The sequence below is a fragment of the Zosterops lateralis genome (assembly GCF_965231275.1).
Source record: "Zosterops lateralis genome assembly, chromosome: 2".
NCBI classification, from domain to species: Eukaryota; Metazoa; Chordata; class Aves; order Passeriformes; family Zosteropidae; genus Zosterops; species Zosterops lateralis.
Window position 1 is genome coordinate 41,302,502 of NC_139763.1, and position 17,538 is coordinate 41,320,039.

General features: G+C 40.6%; 1 pseudogene across 1 annotated transcript; it reads left to right on the plus strand.

Annotated features, from left to right (window-relative positions):
- The first annotated feature begins 12,404 nt into the window (after positions 1-12,404).
- Positions 12,405-13,498, plus strand: LOC310906170 (2-oxoglutarate receptor 1-like; annotated as a pseudogene). The gene is made up of 2 exons: positions 12,405-13,120; positions 13,202-13,498. The product of its transcript is annotated as a 2-oxoglutarate receptor 1-like (transcript).
- The last annotated feature ends 4,040 nt before the right edge of the window (positions 13,499-17,538 follow it).

Consider the following 17,538-nt stretch of genomic DNA (forward strand, 5'->3'; position numbering starts at 1 on the left):
GTGCAGGTGCAAAAAAGGGATGAAAACATGCAGAAATCAGCCATGGGAAAAGGGCCCCAGGAACTTTGTGACGCTTTGGGGGAATGTCAGCCTTTGCCATTGGTCACAGGTGCATCTAGAGGGGCTAAAATACGGTGGGGAGGGGTCTCTCCCTGGGCGTCCAAGCCCCATTCCAGGGGTGCCCAGGCAGCTCCCTCGGCATTCTTGTCGGGATAGAGACTCTGGAGCAGGGCAATCCCCTCCTGGCTGGAGAATCCACTGAGGAGAGGGAGAGGAGTTTGGGAAGGGGGTTCAAAGCCTTGGTGGCAGGGAACCCCCAAATCCCGGCGGGGATGGCCACGGGTCCCTGTGGGACTCCGGATCTGGGGGGCAGCGGGAACGGGACCGGGGCTGCCAGGGAGGCACTGGGATGGTGCCAGCCTGGCTGAGGGGGGCCCCCGCCTTCCCCACTGGATTCCTGCTGGAAGCCCTCGCTGGCAGTGCCCGGAGACACTATTGTGTCCTATCCCTATCATAAGAAGATATGAGATACAGGAAACCTTTAGATATTACTTTGCCTCCAGTTTCTAACTTGAGATGTTCTGTCTGCATGAAGTAAGTCAACTTTATTTTCCAACCTAAAAAATGTGCAGAAGGGAAAACCTAGCAGTGGAGTTGCTACAAGACACAACAATTTTGACATCTGAAATACACTGAGATGTATAATCAAACTAAATATTTTTTGGCACTTAGATGAATAAAGTGCAAAAAAGTCAAATATATTGACAGAAGATAAATTCTATATATAATGCCACTTTCTTAAAAGTTAAGTCTATACATGAGTGCATTGCTGAGTTATATATGATTTAAAAAATGTTTTCCTTTAATGCATTATGCAGATTCTCTATAAAATTTGATAAATTATTACATAAGTATAAACATTTTAGTGAAGCTCCTTAGAAAGTAAAAATATGAAAGAGTTTCTCCTAGATTGCTTTATTCTGGAGGTAAGGAGGTTCTTGAAAGAGCTGAGGTACTGATATATCTTCTACTGATGATTTTATTCCAGAAGTCCATTAGAAAAATACCTTCTCAGATAAGGCTATCTTTTCTTACCAATATTTCAAAATTTTTTAGTTACCCACAGCATACAATGAACAGAATTTAATTGTCTTATGCTCTGATCATGTGTTCCAAAGTTATCTGAAAAGGCTCATTCACAGAAAAAAGTGGAAGTTTTTGAAATCCTGGTTTTGTTTTTGCAGTGGCTCTGAAGATCAGACAAAATGTGTCAGGAATTCCTGCTGTATTGAAATCTATAAACTACAGGGACTAATGATGAAGTCAAGAACTTAAAGATGCCCACTGATAAGAATTTTCTCCATTTTAATTCTAGTTCAAACCCATGCTTAATCCTGAAAGATGAAAAAAAGTTTCTTTTCCACTTTTCCACAAAACGTTTCTGCATAAGAGGTTTTCATCAAGACTAGCATATTTTAGGAGGCTTTGTAACAAGAAGCAGAAAAAAGATAGGCTTTTCTTTCAGCTTTACTATCTACTTCAGTAAAAAAGAGAGGGAAATCAAGCTTTTATATTTCATCATTTTTTAGCTTGAAAAAGTTTTTGATAGGACTTTGTTCCTGAATCTGAAATAGCTCCTGAATTTTAGCAGGTTTTAATAAATGAGAACTTCATTGTATCAGTGCAGAGATCAATTTAAGGAACTGGGGTCTTCCCATATACATTCTCAAATAGCCTAAATATGACCTCTGTGGTTGCTGGGTCTTGTAAACCAGAAATATAAACTTGCAAATCAAGTTTTCTGTTTTCTTTCTCTCATGGTAACATACGATATTACGCTGAAAGTTAAATTATTTTGCCTATAATAAAAGGCAATTGGCTTTCACCTTAGCCCCTCAGAAGGTTCTCTCACCTTGTTTGAAGGGGCGTGGTAGGAGGTACAGAGTTTTTCCTGGTCGCACCCCTGTCAAAAAGACACTTGGCACGGTTTGCCCATGGCAAAGCCACGTGAGTTGTTGTTCCTGATACCTTGCTCTTCGTATGCCTTGCCAAGGTTTCCTAGAGAATTTAACCCATAACCTTTTCAGGTCTTGAAGTGAGTCTGCCCTTTTGTCTGTCCTAAAAAGTAGTGTGAGTGATGTCTGCCTTTTTTTTTTTCCAGACAGGAAAGGCAGACATCACTGATGTTTCTGCTTTTGAATGCCTTAGACTGTTAAGAGTTTTGCTTTTAAAAGATAAATCTGTGTCTTAGACTCATCTTGCATGAAACTGCAAATTTTTTTCTGTAGATATCACAATGATAACTTGTAAGAAGGGCAATCAGGGTTATGTTGCAGTGTACATTTTGGGTTTTCAATAATTCTGTATGTTTTTGTTATTGATTTATAATGGTTTGTTCTGACATCCCCATCCCCAAACCCCTTGGTGGTCTTTCCCTGATGACAGACCTTGTCAATCACCTTGTAAAGATCTGGAAGATCTAGTGAAAATGCCCTGTGATTCAGCAAGGTATTTAGGTACCACCTTTCTTCATTGTTCTGTTAAGTTTTCTTGTTCTGGGTCACACTCTCCCCCTCTTCCATTGGTTTTGGGTTCTACCCTCCTCGGGGACCGCCCCCAGGTACCTAAGGTGAGAACCGAGGCCCAGAGCTCATTTCTGCACCTGGGCAGCTCCTGGGTGGAATAAAGCCTGCTGAAACCCATGTGAGGAGTCCACTCTTTTCTTCCACAATGTCGACCACGCTCCAGCCTGAGGTTCAGACCCACCAAACCTTCCTTACATGCTGGTCAGAGGGCAAGCTGGCTGGTAAAGCAGCTCAGGGCACCAGCATAGGGTTATGAATAAAAGTTCAGAATGCTCATTGCCGTGAGCACTGCAGTAACTGAAGAACTGCCAATATTTGAAGAGAAGGAGAGTGTTAAAAATGGGTGGAGATAATATTTTCCTCCTTAAAATGCCTTTATTAATCAGCTCTTACAAGGGCGGCTCGAGGGACCTTGCAGCCGGGTTCGCCCTTGAGGAGGAGGGTCTTGGTCAGCTTTGCAGCCGGAAGTTCCTGCAGAGCTGGAGAACTCTTTCCTCGTTGGGGGTCTCCAAAGAGTTCTGATTTCCGTTTGTTTGCCTTGGGGTCTTGCCTTTTTTTGGGTATTTTTAGGTTACAGCGAGTTACAAAAAATTGTCTATTAATACTCGAGGGTATACATGGTTTAGTGCTGTCTTTTGTGGGTCTAAATCTTACATGGATTTATTTTTATAGGATTTTTTTGGTGTTAAAAAAGGTCCCAGAGTGCATTGGGATTCTTAATTTACATGTACTACGGGGTCGCCCCGGGGAGGGGTTTTATTTCGCAATCGGCGCTGCAGCAGCCCCATGGCGGGAGCGGGCCGGGGTTATTTTGCAATTGGCAGCAGCGAGATGGCCGCGCTACACGGGGAGCGGGTGCCTCGGGGGTCTCGTGGTTTTGATGGGGCAGGCGCGCTGGTGGCAGCGCCTCGGCGGCGATTTGCCGCGGCTCTGGGAGCGAGTTTTTTTGGAGCGGGCCGGGCCGGGAGTCGGGGCGGCTGCGGGGGCACACGGCATGGCTTCGGCGGCGGCGGCGGGGGTCCGGGGATGGCCGCGCGGGCCGGGAGCAGCGGCGGGCCGCCCTCATCGGCTGTGCTGTGCCGGAACGGTGGCAGTGGGCGGGGGTCAGGGCCGGGACGGCTCGCTCCGGTGTCTGGGGGAGTGCAGGCTCTCCCTGACAGCGGGCGCGCCCGCTCAGGTGTCTGTGCAGGCTCTCCCTGACGGCGGGCGAGCCCGCTCAGGTGTCTGTGCAGGCTCTCCCTGACAGCGGGCGAGCCCGCTCCGTCACCGGGGGGGGGCTGCAGGCGGCCTCCAGCGATCATGCAGCCCTCCCCGCACTGCCCCCCTCAGGGGGACCACGGAGGTGGCTCCTTACTGTTACATTACAATTCAAAATTATTAATATTTAAAATATTAATACACTTATTACGTGACAATCAAGGGTTTCAACTCTTCAAATCTCCAACATATATTTAGGGGGTTTCCAATTTTTACTCCTTTCAGAGAGGAAAGATAACTATAACGTTGTCTCCAAATATTTGATTGAATGATAGGTTTTCTTGGATGTTTACAATATTGAAGATGGGAAAATATATGAAGAACACATAATGCATATATTATTTTTAATGATTTTTAATACTTCAATCCAATTGATAGTTCTGCATTGGCCTCTCGTTTCCTTATCAGCCATTTCTCACAAAACTTCATATGTGTTTTCTGAAAACAGCTGTAGGAAGAAAACTTCTGAATTCCACTTGAAACTGAATTCATGTGTAAAATAAATTGCTGCTGCATATATTCATTCGCACCTAAGTCACATGCTTTAAATAGAATGAGTTGTAATCAACAGGACTTGTCTCAGCACATACAGTTGTACATAATCATAAAACTGAGATTAGTATGTGTATTCAAATGGATAAAAGGATGCAGTGTTATCTGAACTACTTGCATTATTTTAAAGGGAAAAAAAAATTCTATTAGTGACATTTCTGCCAAAACCTAGCCACTGAGGCTCACTTTTTCAAAAGGGTCTGTTCAGTTGGAAAGTATAGACTAATACTGATTTGAATTAATTAACCTAGAATTAAATTGAAATAATTTAATTTGAAATCATGATCTTTGAGTTTATACTATGTTCAGTTGCAGAGAGATTTATTTTGCAAGCTTTCAATATTCCAATAAGAGACACTTGCTTAGAGACCCTCATGCAAACCCTGAGAAAGGGAAGATAATATGTCTATATGATAATTCTGGAAACTGCCTTCTCGTTCCTCCCAAAAAAATGGGACTTTAACCAGTGCTATTTGCAGTCTGCAGTAGACTATGACATGGCAGCAGCTCAAATAAAAGATTTCAGTCCTTTTTGTCTGCTTCAGTCTAAGACTGAGAAAAGCAAGAGCAAACAGGTAGTGTAGTGAGATAGAATGCTCTGAAAAACACAGATATTTATAGAAACAGAAACAGGAATAAAACCCAAACAACTACTTCATTTGTCTAATTACTTTTTACAGATTTCCTTCTTAGTACTAATCTCACTTGACTTATGTTTTCCCTGAAAAAAATAATATGGCAGTTTCTACAAAATAAAAAGAAAAGTAATCTAACGTTGTATTAAATAAAATTGATATGATTATCTTTAAATCAAGTAAATAGTCCATAGAATACTAGTAATTTTAAATGCTTTACTTTACTTTTTACTATTATATCTCAGAATACACCTGTCAATAAAAGAAAAAAGATTGAAATGCCATGAAACGTCTGAAACAGAGTAGCAGAGAAAAGAGCACAGAGTTTTTTAATAAATAAAGCAGTTTAATTATTTGAATGGTTTTTGGCTATCTTTCATTAGTAATTAGATATATAAATTATGATTTCTGTATGAAAAATATTTAAGCACCTTCATAGCAACAGTTATCACAGTTTTAATAGGTATGATGTATAGAGCATAACATTTATTTAATTAAATATATATATTCAACCATGAATCATTAACTCAATATTTAGCATTCACCTTTCCCATTGACTTCAATTAACTGAGGTTTTCAAAGATTAAACATTGAGCTTTACAGTGCAACTAGCTTTAGCTGTTTCTTGGTGGGAGTGGCAGCAATGTAATCCCTATGGAATAGCTGCAATACAATGTCTTCCTTCTGTACTGAATGACCTGCCCTTTCAAAACCTGAGATGAAGAAACAGGTGATTTAAAAAATGAAGTTTCTCTCCAAGGATTTCTGACTCATGTCTGAGAATTACTGTTTTGAAACTGCTGTGCAACCAAATGTTTCCATTATTTATTACACCTTCTTTAATTTCTTGGTCTTGTGAAATACTGGTTTGTCTTTGAGTTAGAGCTTTTTTATTTTGACCTTAACAACCAGCAGAACATTTGAAGATGCATGATTTTCCCATATGAACTACACTCTTGAAACAATTTTTTGAAGAAAAGTTGATTTAATATTTTAATTTTTAATATTCAAGTTCATCAAGCTCTTGTGCCAGAAAACTTAGATTTTATTTATTTTTTCACTTCATATTTGTTTCCCAAATTTCCCAGAAACTGAACTCTCTTGAGCTCTCTTGGCCAAATCTTGCCTGTAGATCATACCATTTAGGTATGTTCTAGGCCTCCCATTTTTGTACAGACACCTGAGAAAGAGCGAAAGGCAATATTTTCTCTTAGCATGAGGTTGGTGTTCCCCTCAGGCATAGTCTGAATCATCATCAGCTAAAGAAGGAACACCTTGAGTATCTGCCCAAAATTCTCTGCCTAGCTGTCCTGGGTTGCAGTGTAGGATGTACACAAAGTATTTATTCTATCACCATCTTCATGAACTGTTGAAACCAGGTGGGCTTGTGTTTTCCCAAGGGTGTCTTCTGCTAATGGCCTTTGGAGTGTCTTCTGCTAATGGCTCATTAACGCCTTTGGGGTGTCTTCTGCTAATGACTTTTGGGGTGTCTTCTGCTAATGGCCCATCAACGCCTGGCCCATGACTCACAGGTAACTCCCTCCAGGAGTTATCTCTGTTTAATGGGCCATCAAGGACCCACTTCACAACTCCTCATCCTATTGTGAGATGCTCTGCCCAGGGGGAGGAGCCAAGCATTCTCACCTGGATATAAGCTGGTATGTGGGACAGTGCAAGTAGCCCTGACCCACTGGATTTCCAGAGGAGCAGAGCTACCAGACCTTTCTACAGGATCACTGCTTCAGGAAGACCATCTCATCTGGACTGCTTCCACTACCCTGCTCAGGTTGTATTCTGACTCTGTCAGTGGTCCTTTGTGTTATCGCATTTATTTTACTTTTACCTTTTTTACCTTTTTGCTTATTAAATTATATTTCTGACTTGGAGCCTCCCACTCGTTTTGCTTTCAAACCACGACACTAGCCATCTGAAATGACTGGATAGACATTTCATTTGATCAAAATGACCAAGTTATCACCTGGCAATGCCTTGAGTTTCTGTCTGGTAAAGAATGTAACATAGAAAAAAAGAAATTTTGCAATTAGAGATTATACAAATCTTGATCAAGTATACAAATATTTTTGGTAGGAATCAGATGTAGTAAACAATGTTGTCAGCATTGTTAAATTTTGTAATATTTTGTTTTGTTGATGAGACATTTTTTTACCTATTACTGGAGAGTAAAATCTTGTACCCTCAACTAATATTAGGATCTAAATAAAACTTTTCAATTTTCTGCAGTTTTCTGAGCTCTTTGCAGGTCTTCTGATATGATAGATGATATATTTAATATTATCAATACAATACTTAGTTCAGAGTCAATACTTAGTGGTTTGCATTGTAACCACGGTTCAAACTGGAGTATCCTCTGGGATATAGAACTGCTAGCAGTTTTTGCCAAAATATTGGGGGGGGGTTATATTTTAAAATTTTACTTTAATGGAGGTAATAATTACAGAGGGAGAGTCAGTTAAATAAGACAACAGAAACTGTACTGTAGATTACTATGATTATGAAGATCTGCAGTCTAGATATGATTTTATAAAATGTCAATAAATTATTTTATAAACCCCTTGATTTCTTGCTGCATTTCTCTGGTGTGATGGAGTAACTGTGATACTGTTCACAGGAAAGTTATACAAATCCTACAGGAATACTAGATGACCAGACTGATTTTTCAACTGTATAAGTATATGGCTCACTTAGGTTGTTGCAAGAACAAGAGACCATGGAATGTCCTGGATTAGAAGCAGCCTTACAGACCAATCTTTTTACCACTCCTCTTCCATGGACAGGGACACCTTCCATCAGACCACGTTGCTAAAAGGTGTCCCTGTTCATAGCAGGGGGCTTGAAACAGACAATATTTAAGGTCTTCTCCAACACAAATCATTCTGTGATTATATGATTCCATTCTAAAATTTATGAAGTTTCATATCTCATAAAATACACCAAACATTCACTATCCAGAAATCTTACAAGATGGGAGTACTCTTGATTTAAAGAAATGTGACTATTAAAATTAATTCTGATTTGTAACAGGGAGCCTTTTTCAGTTGTTTTCTGTTTTGCATTCTGTTTGGACCAGTTCAAATAATTTATTTAGTAATAGGTAAGATATGATGCTATTAAAAAATCCATTGCTTCAATGTTTAATACTAGAGCTAAATGTGGAAATAATGAAACTAGCCTAAGCTATAGCACTTCATTAGACTTTGGCTCCAAGGAGTCTGAGCTATTCTAACTTACTTGCAGTGAAATTAAAGGAAAATTCAAATTAAAGTTGTTCATATATGTATGTTTGTAGGGAATCATTAATTCTGCTCTATCTACAAGCAATCAAAAGAATAGAAGTATACAATATTCCAAGGAGTTGCTAACTCAGCATAATTTGTTCAAAATTCTTTGTGAAACAATTTTGCTAAGAGTTTCTGTGACATATGTTCCTTGTGCAATAATCAAGCATGCTTAACCCTTGTTCGTTAGAGGGAGTGGTGAGCAGAATGTCTTTTTGGCAAATAATCTAAGACTTAGAGGAAAGACTGATTTTGTTTTGTTTTGTTTTTTTTTTTTTTTTTTTTTTTTTTTAATTAAGAACTGCAGATGCATTCATACCTACACAGAATAGACCAAGACATAAAGTGGAGACATTTTGGAGCAAGATCAGGAAGGAGATACCAAGATTGTTGAAGAGGTTGATCCATGCACCATGAGGGAAAATGCTGAAAGAATGGAGAGTGTTGATCCTGGAGAAGAGAGACTGGGGAAGGATCTAGAGGCACCTCAGGCAAGAAACTAGGGAAGACAGACTCAAACTTTTCAGCTGTGCGGATGGAAAGTGGGAGAAAACAGACACAAGCTGGAACATAGCATAAGAAAGTGAAATAAAATCTTTCTATATAAGAAAAAAATGCTATGAAAGCGGTCAAAAACTGTAACAGGCTTCCCAGAGAGACTGTGGAACCTGCATCGTCAGAGATATTTAAAAATCAACTGAACATGGTCTGCTGGATGTACTCTGAGTAAGAGATTGGACTACATGACCTCTGAGATCTTTTCTCACCTGTATGAGTGTGATTTCCTCTTCCATGTAAGAAGAATCTTTGAGAAACATGGGAAATTTTAATTTTATTCCCTTTCCTGTTGCCTCAGATAAGGAAAACAACGATAGAAGCATCAGGCCAAAATGAGACATTGACTAGTCTTTTGCTTATGCTTCCAGTCTCTCAAAATGTAAACAATACAAATCAGATTCCATGTAAATTGCTGAGGATCTTAAAAAAGGTTCAGAGCAACTCCAGATTAGCAGAGGAATTCTGAACTGTCAATTGCTTTGCTAACAAATGGATTAATTCCAGTAGGCTAGATTGAGGCAAAATAGTTCTGACTGCACTGAGGTCACATGCAGAAGGTTCAGCCCTAGTAACAGCAGACTGTCTACCCTTGAGCCTTTAAAATTCTCTCATTGCTGCAAGTATTTTAAGAAGTGCTCAAGTGAAGTGAAGCACAGATTTTTTGAACTGATTACATCACTAACAGTGTGTAAACAATGGAATTAACAGAGTTTCCCTTACATGCCACACACTGAAGCAGCATACCCGTACCTCCCACAACCCAGAACTTGCAGTACAAAGAAGAGACCAAGATGCGGTCCCCAGAGCTGCCAACCGACTAGCTGAGCTTTGTCGTGATATGATGAAGTTTTAGGCAGGTCTGGATTTCATGCAGAAGCGTGCTTGCTTGGAGGAAAGGAGCGGCTCACACTTGGTGGTACTTAAGCAAGTGTTTATTCAGGGCAAAGGCCCAGGTGGTCAAAACGTGAGTGTCTGAGTTGGCTCTTGCTTGCCCTTATGAACATGGGCGTTACAGATGGAAATGAGGGGGAGTGGCAAAGGTTGGGGGGGGCTGACATTGCCGTTTAGGGGTAAAAGGGGTGTGGAGATACCTGAAGCTTTGGCTGATCCACCTGGCTCAGCTAGGGCCATCAAGAACCAGGGGTGTGTTCACAGATAAGATACAAAGCACCGGGACAGGGCTATTAAGGAGATACGATGGAGAGAGCCAGGATTATTGAAGAGACACAATGCGGGGACCTATTATGTGAGTTAACAACAGTGATTAAGGAAAAGGGGTGTGGGGGTAGGAATGAACCTTTTACAGAAACTTAATAACAAAAATCATACAAAACTTTACAAAATCCAAAATGCACACCGCAACAAGTTTTGTCTTAATATTATTTGTAATTCAGACAGCAAAATAACAAGGCCAACAGCAAAGACTCGCTGTCGTCTTCCTTTAGTCCCTGTTGTAACCTGTTGTAACCTTAGAGCAGTTCAGAATTGAGACCACACACTCAGGTGCTTTTCTTGCAATACTTGTCCCTACTTTGTGTTTCCATAACCAGTGCAGGGCTTGGGGTGTGGTCTGGCCTCTGAGGGAGTTCCTTGACCTGCATCCAGCCATAATGCAGAGCACATGGATAGTGAAGGCTCCAAAAGCCCCTGAGGGCAAGTGGCTGCCAGTAAGGGCCACATGGTGCAGTGCTACTGGCATGCCCTTTTGGTGATCCAGAGGCATTTTCCCTCTGGCCTCTACAGCTTGCTGGTTGGTGGTGAACAAGCTGCTGACAAAACAAAAGTCTCACAAAACCAGAAAGAAATTGGTGCATGGGGCAGCTCCCAGCTGTGCCCTTCAGCTGGCTCAACAGCTGTGCAGTGTGAACAGCAGGATGGGCACAGCCCTGGTGCTCCTAGTCTGAAGGAGCACAGCACAGCTTATGCAGGCTGTAGCTGCTGCTGTCAGTCTGGTTAGCCATTAGCCACAGCAGAGGCTTCAAGTTTGTTTGGGAATGATGGCATTGCTGCACAACTGTGAATTTTCCCAAACCACTCCTGCACTATCCCCAGCCACAAGAAGAAGTTTATAACTCTTTTGCTCTTTAAAAACCATTGCCAGTGTTTGGAAGACATCATTCCAAGCTCCAGCTTCAGTTTTCAAAGTATTTTAAATATATTTGAACCAAATGTTCTATACAAATTTGAATCCAAATCCTGCAACCTTTTTCTGTGCGATCTCACAAGTTCTCACAAGAAGCTAGAGCAAGAAAATTCAGAGTGAAACAAGAAATAGAAGCAGTGATTCAGTAGGATCCATTTTAACAGATCCAGGCCACAGCAACTTGAGGACAGGCATCATCCTATAAGAAGCTACATTCCTCTGCAAAAAAAATATGCTAGATGTATTCATTTTCTTCCAGCAGAACATCTGCTTCATTTTAGAAGAGGGCACTTCCTCACAGAAAATGCATTTACTGAATCCATGTTAACAGTTATTTGCTATGTGCATACGTGACCATCTATTTTCTATTGCAGAGACTGTATGCCAGGCTGTCTTTATGTTCCTCAACTCCTGCTCATGTTCCATCTTATATCTTGAAATCAGATACTTTAGAAAATTGGATGAATTTATTCTGATGTTTCAGAAAGGCTCTATTTAAGACTAATGTCAAAGCAAGACACCATTTGAAAATTTTACAGGGATGGAAATTTACATAGTGACTAACGACAACCCTAAAAATAACTTATTTCTTGGCAACATCAATCTTGTTAATGAACTAAAATAATGAAATATTCCACTATCAGTGGTTTCCAAGAAGCAAGAAGAAAAATGTTAACTGACTCAGGTAGCAAAAAGAATGTGCGAACATTTCAACATCCACTCGGTTTTGATTTTGGGTTTTGTTTTTTTGGTGGAGTTTTTTGTTTGTTTGTTTTGGTGGTTTTGTGGTTGTTGTTGTTGTTTTTTTTTTTTCTTTTTTTTTTTTCTTTTTTTTTTTTTTTTTTTTCTTTTTTACTTAACCAACAAGGCTGCAAATGCCTTTTATGGAACAGTTATATTCTAGAAATTACCCTTTATACTTTTGGTCAGTAGTACAATACAACTAATCTGTCCTTCTCCATTCGACCCTTGATGGGAGCAGAAAGTAAACCTTCTGTACCAGGGGACACACATCAAACATTGTGGGCCTGAGAATCCCTTATTACAGCTTCATTGTGCCTGTGTAGGCTCTTTCCTGAAATATGTGTTTTAAAATTAAATCATATCTATATAGATATGATAAAAAGCTTCTAGATCAAGATCAATTCTTATCAACACAGCAAGATCTTTCCTTATTCATAAAAGTCACTTTCATAGGAGCACTGATGAGCAGCTGAAAGGAAAGACCTGATTATAAGTTGTTTTTAATGAGATGTGAGGAGTCTTATCTGTCAGTGAACACTATACATTTCTTTTTTCCTTAAAAGCTAAGGAGAAAAATGAATACAACAAATGACAACTCCATCACCCAGCAAGACACTGAATGTGATTTTCCCAAATGCATTGTGTGGAAGTTGGTCTGAAGACTTTGTACCTCCACATTATGTATAACATGATTTTCCTGGTGGGCTTCCCAGGAAGTTTCGTTGTCATTTGTGTTTACAGCTTTAAGATGAAGCCTTGAAAGAGCAGCACCATAATCAGGCTGAACCTGGCACTCACAGATTTGCTCTATCTCACTGGCCTTCCCCTCTTGACATGCTACTGTACTACTGGGGAGCACTCAATTTTTTTGGGAATTCATGTGCAAGTTCATCTGATTCTGCATCCACTTCAAACTGTACAGCAGCATCCTCTTCCTCATCTGTTTCAGTGCCTTCTGCTACATGATGATGGTTTACACAATGAAGTTCTCCCACGTCGAGAAGAAGGGCTGGGCAGCAGTGGCTTGCACAAACATTTGGTTGATGTCACTGGAAGCTGTTAGCACTGTCAATTTCTTGATCTCTTCTAAAGGGACACAAAACGTTAAGGTCCTCATGCCCTAACCTTACCAGCTCTGAAAACCCGGGCATAATCAGAGGCTGCTGACCAGCCTGGCCTTCTTCTTGCTCTTGCTGATGGTGACTCTGTGCTGTGTGCTCATCATCTGCACCTTGGCCACTGGCCCCACACATGGGCTTGCTACAAACAAAAGGCTCTCAGACTTGCTGTTGTCCTCTTGCTGGTCTTCTATGTGCGCTTCTTCCCCTTCCATGTCTTTTGGGTGGCTCTGTTGCCTAAGATGGGAAGAAAAACTTCCCAAACAATATTAGAACTTATAACATAAACAGCGATCTTTTAATGAAAGCTCAGGTTAAATACAGTTGTGTCCACTCAGCTGTCACATGGAGAATAAATCCACTCTGCCTGCTGTGTCTCTCAGCCACTGGCTCCACTCAACACGTTGGAAACCTATTGGTTTATGTCATGGTGGGAGACAACTTCCAGCAAGCCATGCTCTCTCCCTCAAGGTGTAAGTGGAGAAAATACATTCAGGAGCAAGTAGTCCAGGAGCAAAAACTACATGACCAAGTGAGAAATCATGTTAAAGTTGTGAAGGAATCCCTTGAAGTAAATTCCACCAAACCCAGGAGGGCTTTGGTGCTCTAAGCTCCTGCAAAGACAGTCGTGTTGGTATAATAGCAAGAGTTGCGGCTGACTTTGCCCTCTCCCTGCAGTAGAGCACTTATCAAAAAGCTGTCTTGGAAGCAGGTTTATATACACCTCTCTTAGCAACCAAAGAAATAGGGAAAAGACAAGATTCTAAGAGACCTTGAAGGTGAAATTTAAAACCATCTAGCCAGATTGTTCCCAAAGACATTTGGAAACACAGGGTTCTCTAGCTCTGGGCTTTTCTGCTGATTACAAAAAACATGGAGAGTTCAGTTTGGACATGAGAACAACTTCCATTGATTTCAGTGTTGTCACTGATGTAGTGCTTTGTTTTTTACAGCCTAAGTAAAACACAGCAGATATTGTCACAGTTGCTGAAACCACCGAATTGCACACTTAGAAAGCTCCTGGATAAATCAGATGTTTTCAGATTGGATGGACCCAATGTACTTCATCATAGGGCACTGAGCAATTTAATGGTGGAATTTCAGTCTTGGCCTAGGGGAGGATGGGATGAATAGGAGAGGAGGACATACTTGGTGACTACAAGGATATATAAGTATATATAAGTATTTATAAGTACGTATAAGTATATGTGTGTATATATAAGTGCATACTAGTGTGTGTGTATATACATATATATATATATGAAATATATATATATATATGGAAAAATAGAGAAAAAATAAATTAAATCATATTAGTCTACAGAAGATAATTATAGATGAGTACCAGCCTGAATCTATAATCTGTGTACAATCCCAGATGATTCTGATTTCTTAGTACAACAAATTAACAAGCTCATACATAAAGGATAGGATGATGTCACATATCTTGACTCCAGAAGAAGTTTTGACTGTCTGAGATGACTCTCTTGTGTGTAAGCTAAGGGAACAGTCTAGAGGAAGCTACTTTTGCTATTTCAGAGTTTATGCTCAGAGTCAAGATATTAGTGATTTACTATCAGAGTAGGGGGAGCCACAGAGTGGGGATTTGACCAGCCTGTCCTAGGTTCAGGGGTATTTAGTGTTTTCATTATCAAATTGCATGATGAAATAAAGTCTGTTTCTTATATTTATATATTTACATGAAGCTAAGAGGACAAAATTAAGCTGAAAATTTGAAGCAATGATCTTCAGAGACATAGGTTGCTACTAAACAGTGACAGGTGCAAAGTTCTATGCTTAAGTAGAAATAATGAATTATGCAAGCACAAAAGAAGAAGAAGAAGAAAGAAACCATTATTTAGGTAGCAGTTTTGTAGAGAAAGATCTGTGGTTACTGTGAATCATAGGCTGGACAGGAGGTGACAATTTCAGTGGGCTGACAGTGTCGGCTGTGGCAAAAAGAGCAGATGTACAAATAAAAAAATAGTGTTTATGATGCCTTGTGGATATTTAAAATACTTTGTTAAAGGATCATCCATCAGATATGTCTTTCAGAAGCACTGCCACAGGCCTTTTGACATATTTTCTAGTTTAATTTGTCTTCTTCTGCACTGTTGTCAAAAGCCAAATTTTACAGGTTGCCAGTAGATAGTGATCAATCTTGGTTTCACATATGCACAGTTAATGCAACCCCAAAAGTTGCACAACAAAAGGTGATTCACACAAAATAAATCTCTTCTGACATAGATTCATAGCATCCCAACTCTCCAATATGGATAAAAAGTACAAACACAGGGCACAAATTCTTTTCCTCTTCCACATCAGTGAAAGAACAAGATGTGTCTACCACTTACATATATACATCTGAAGGAGTGGATTAAAAATTATCTTTTTTTACTCTGTCAGAGCATTTTTAATTCTTGTTCTCAGAAGCTCTTCCTTCTCAAGCCCAAGTCGAGCTTATCACACACAAGCAGAAGCTCTTCAATTTAACTACATGTTCAATATAAAATGAAGCAGCTGAAGGTAAAAATTGTGAAATGGAAGTCTTCAAATCTTTCCATCTCTAACAGCAAAAGTGACAGTCTCAGTGACTTGGTGAGGGGCTACCTCTCTGCCCCCTCCTCTCTTCCCTTAATATAGGTGTTGTTTGGTTGCCTTCTTCCTATCTCACCTGTTCATCCACGACATTTCTTCATTTAGTTTGAGCTAAACTAGCTGATTTTAAAGTGCCAAAGTAGATTAGGGGATGGTTCTGGAGCTGTAATTCCCTGGTGGGGAAAAAACCTCCAGGAGAAGGGCATGTCTCCCAGTAGCATGGTTGGGTCTGGAAAAGGAGAAAAGTTCAACCTTAACACAGACACTTTTAAAGAATTCAAGGACTGCTCAGGTGCTTTGCAGGACTGAGAGATCATTATCTCGTGCAACTCATTCCTTTTGCTTACTGTGAAGCTCGATAGCTTCTATTTTTAGCTGCTGTTAAGTTTACTGCTGAAACAAGGATAAGTGCTTCAATTGCAGTAAACAGGAGACACTTTTCAAGCTCTGTACACAGTGTGACAGTATAGCTACATAAATTACTACACTATTGCAGGCTAATTCACACCATAGCTATGCTCCAGTAAGCAGGCTTCTATCAAAATTCTCTGGTAGGCTTGCCTGCAAGGACAGTCACACCAGCTCAAGTACCTACCAGCAGGCTGATCTCTGCCTGGGACTGCAGAGGGACCAAGAGAATAACTCTGCAAGGCAAACCTCTCAAGGGAATGTCACCTCAGATGACATTAAAGGTGAAACTTCGGAGCCGCAAACTGTTTTTGTAGACAAGTCAAACCTTATTCCTCGTAGTGACTCGTGTTGCAGATTGCCGCAGAGCTGTCTTATACCTTTGTTTGTCCAGGGAGGAAACCAACAAATCTTTTTCCTTTTCTCCCCAATTCTTGTGTTCCCAAAAGAAATGAAAGCAAAAAGCCCGTCCTCATATTCAAACCTCCCAGAGAGCAAAAATACTGACAGCAATGTTCTGCATAAAAGAGAACAGACAAAATCTGTCCTAATCTGGCTGCTCCGTGGAACACCTAAGGAGAGAGTTGTGTAGCACACTCCATGTAGCATCAAAATGAATAGCTGTGTAAAGACCTAGTGGAGAGAAAGGCTAAAACAGCTTGGAAATGGTCTACTTTGACAATGCCTGTGTTGGATATTGCTGTGACAGAAGGCTTCAATTTTGTCCTGATGTAATGGTGTGTGTGTGTATATATCTATCTATGTCTATATCTGGAGTGCTGCTGCAGCAGTTGTGCAGTGTAACAGTGCACAGAGCCGTGATCCACCATGTCATGGTTTGAAAGCAAAACGAGTGAGAAGCTCCAAGTCAGAGATACAATTTAATAAGAAGAAAGGTAAAAAGGTAAAAATAAAATAAAATAAATGCAACAACACAAAGGACCACTGACAGAGTCAGAATACAACCTGAGCAGGATGGTGGAAGAAATCCAGATGAGGTGGTCTTCCTGAAGCAGTGATCCTGTAGAAAGGTCTGGTAGCTCTGGTCCTCTGGGAATCCAGTAGGTAAGGGCTGCTTGTACTGTTCCAAATCCCAGATTATATCCAGGTGAGAATGTTTGGCTCCTCCCCCTGGGTGGAGCATCTCACAATGGGATGATGAGTGTGAAGTGGGTCCTTGATGGCCCATTAAACAGAGATAACTCCTGGAGGGAGTTACCTGTGAGTCATGGGCAAGGCGTTGATGGGCCATTAGCAGAAGACAGCCCTACACTAGAGCACTGCCCCACTTGGTTTCAACAGTTCATGAAGGTGGTGATAGAATAAATACTTTGTGTACATCCTACACTACAACCCAGGACACACTACACGGAGTGCAGGCCAGTGCCAGGCTCACCACTGAGCCATTTGGACCTCACAGAGATGTTGCCATTTTGCTGATGAGGCTAAGTGAGCAAAATGAACTTTGAATGACTGCTTCTATCTGCCAAGATTTTCTGCTGTGAAAATGCAGGTTGAGTGAACCTAAACTTTAAAGCAGCAAATGACAAATGAGCACATCACTGTTGAAGTCTTACCAGCTCTGAAGTCACTTTGCTTTCCCCTGCCAGAAAAGGAGAAGATATGTAAAGGAAAATACTTTGT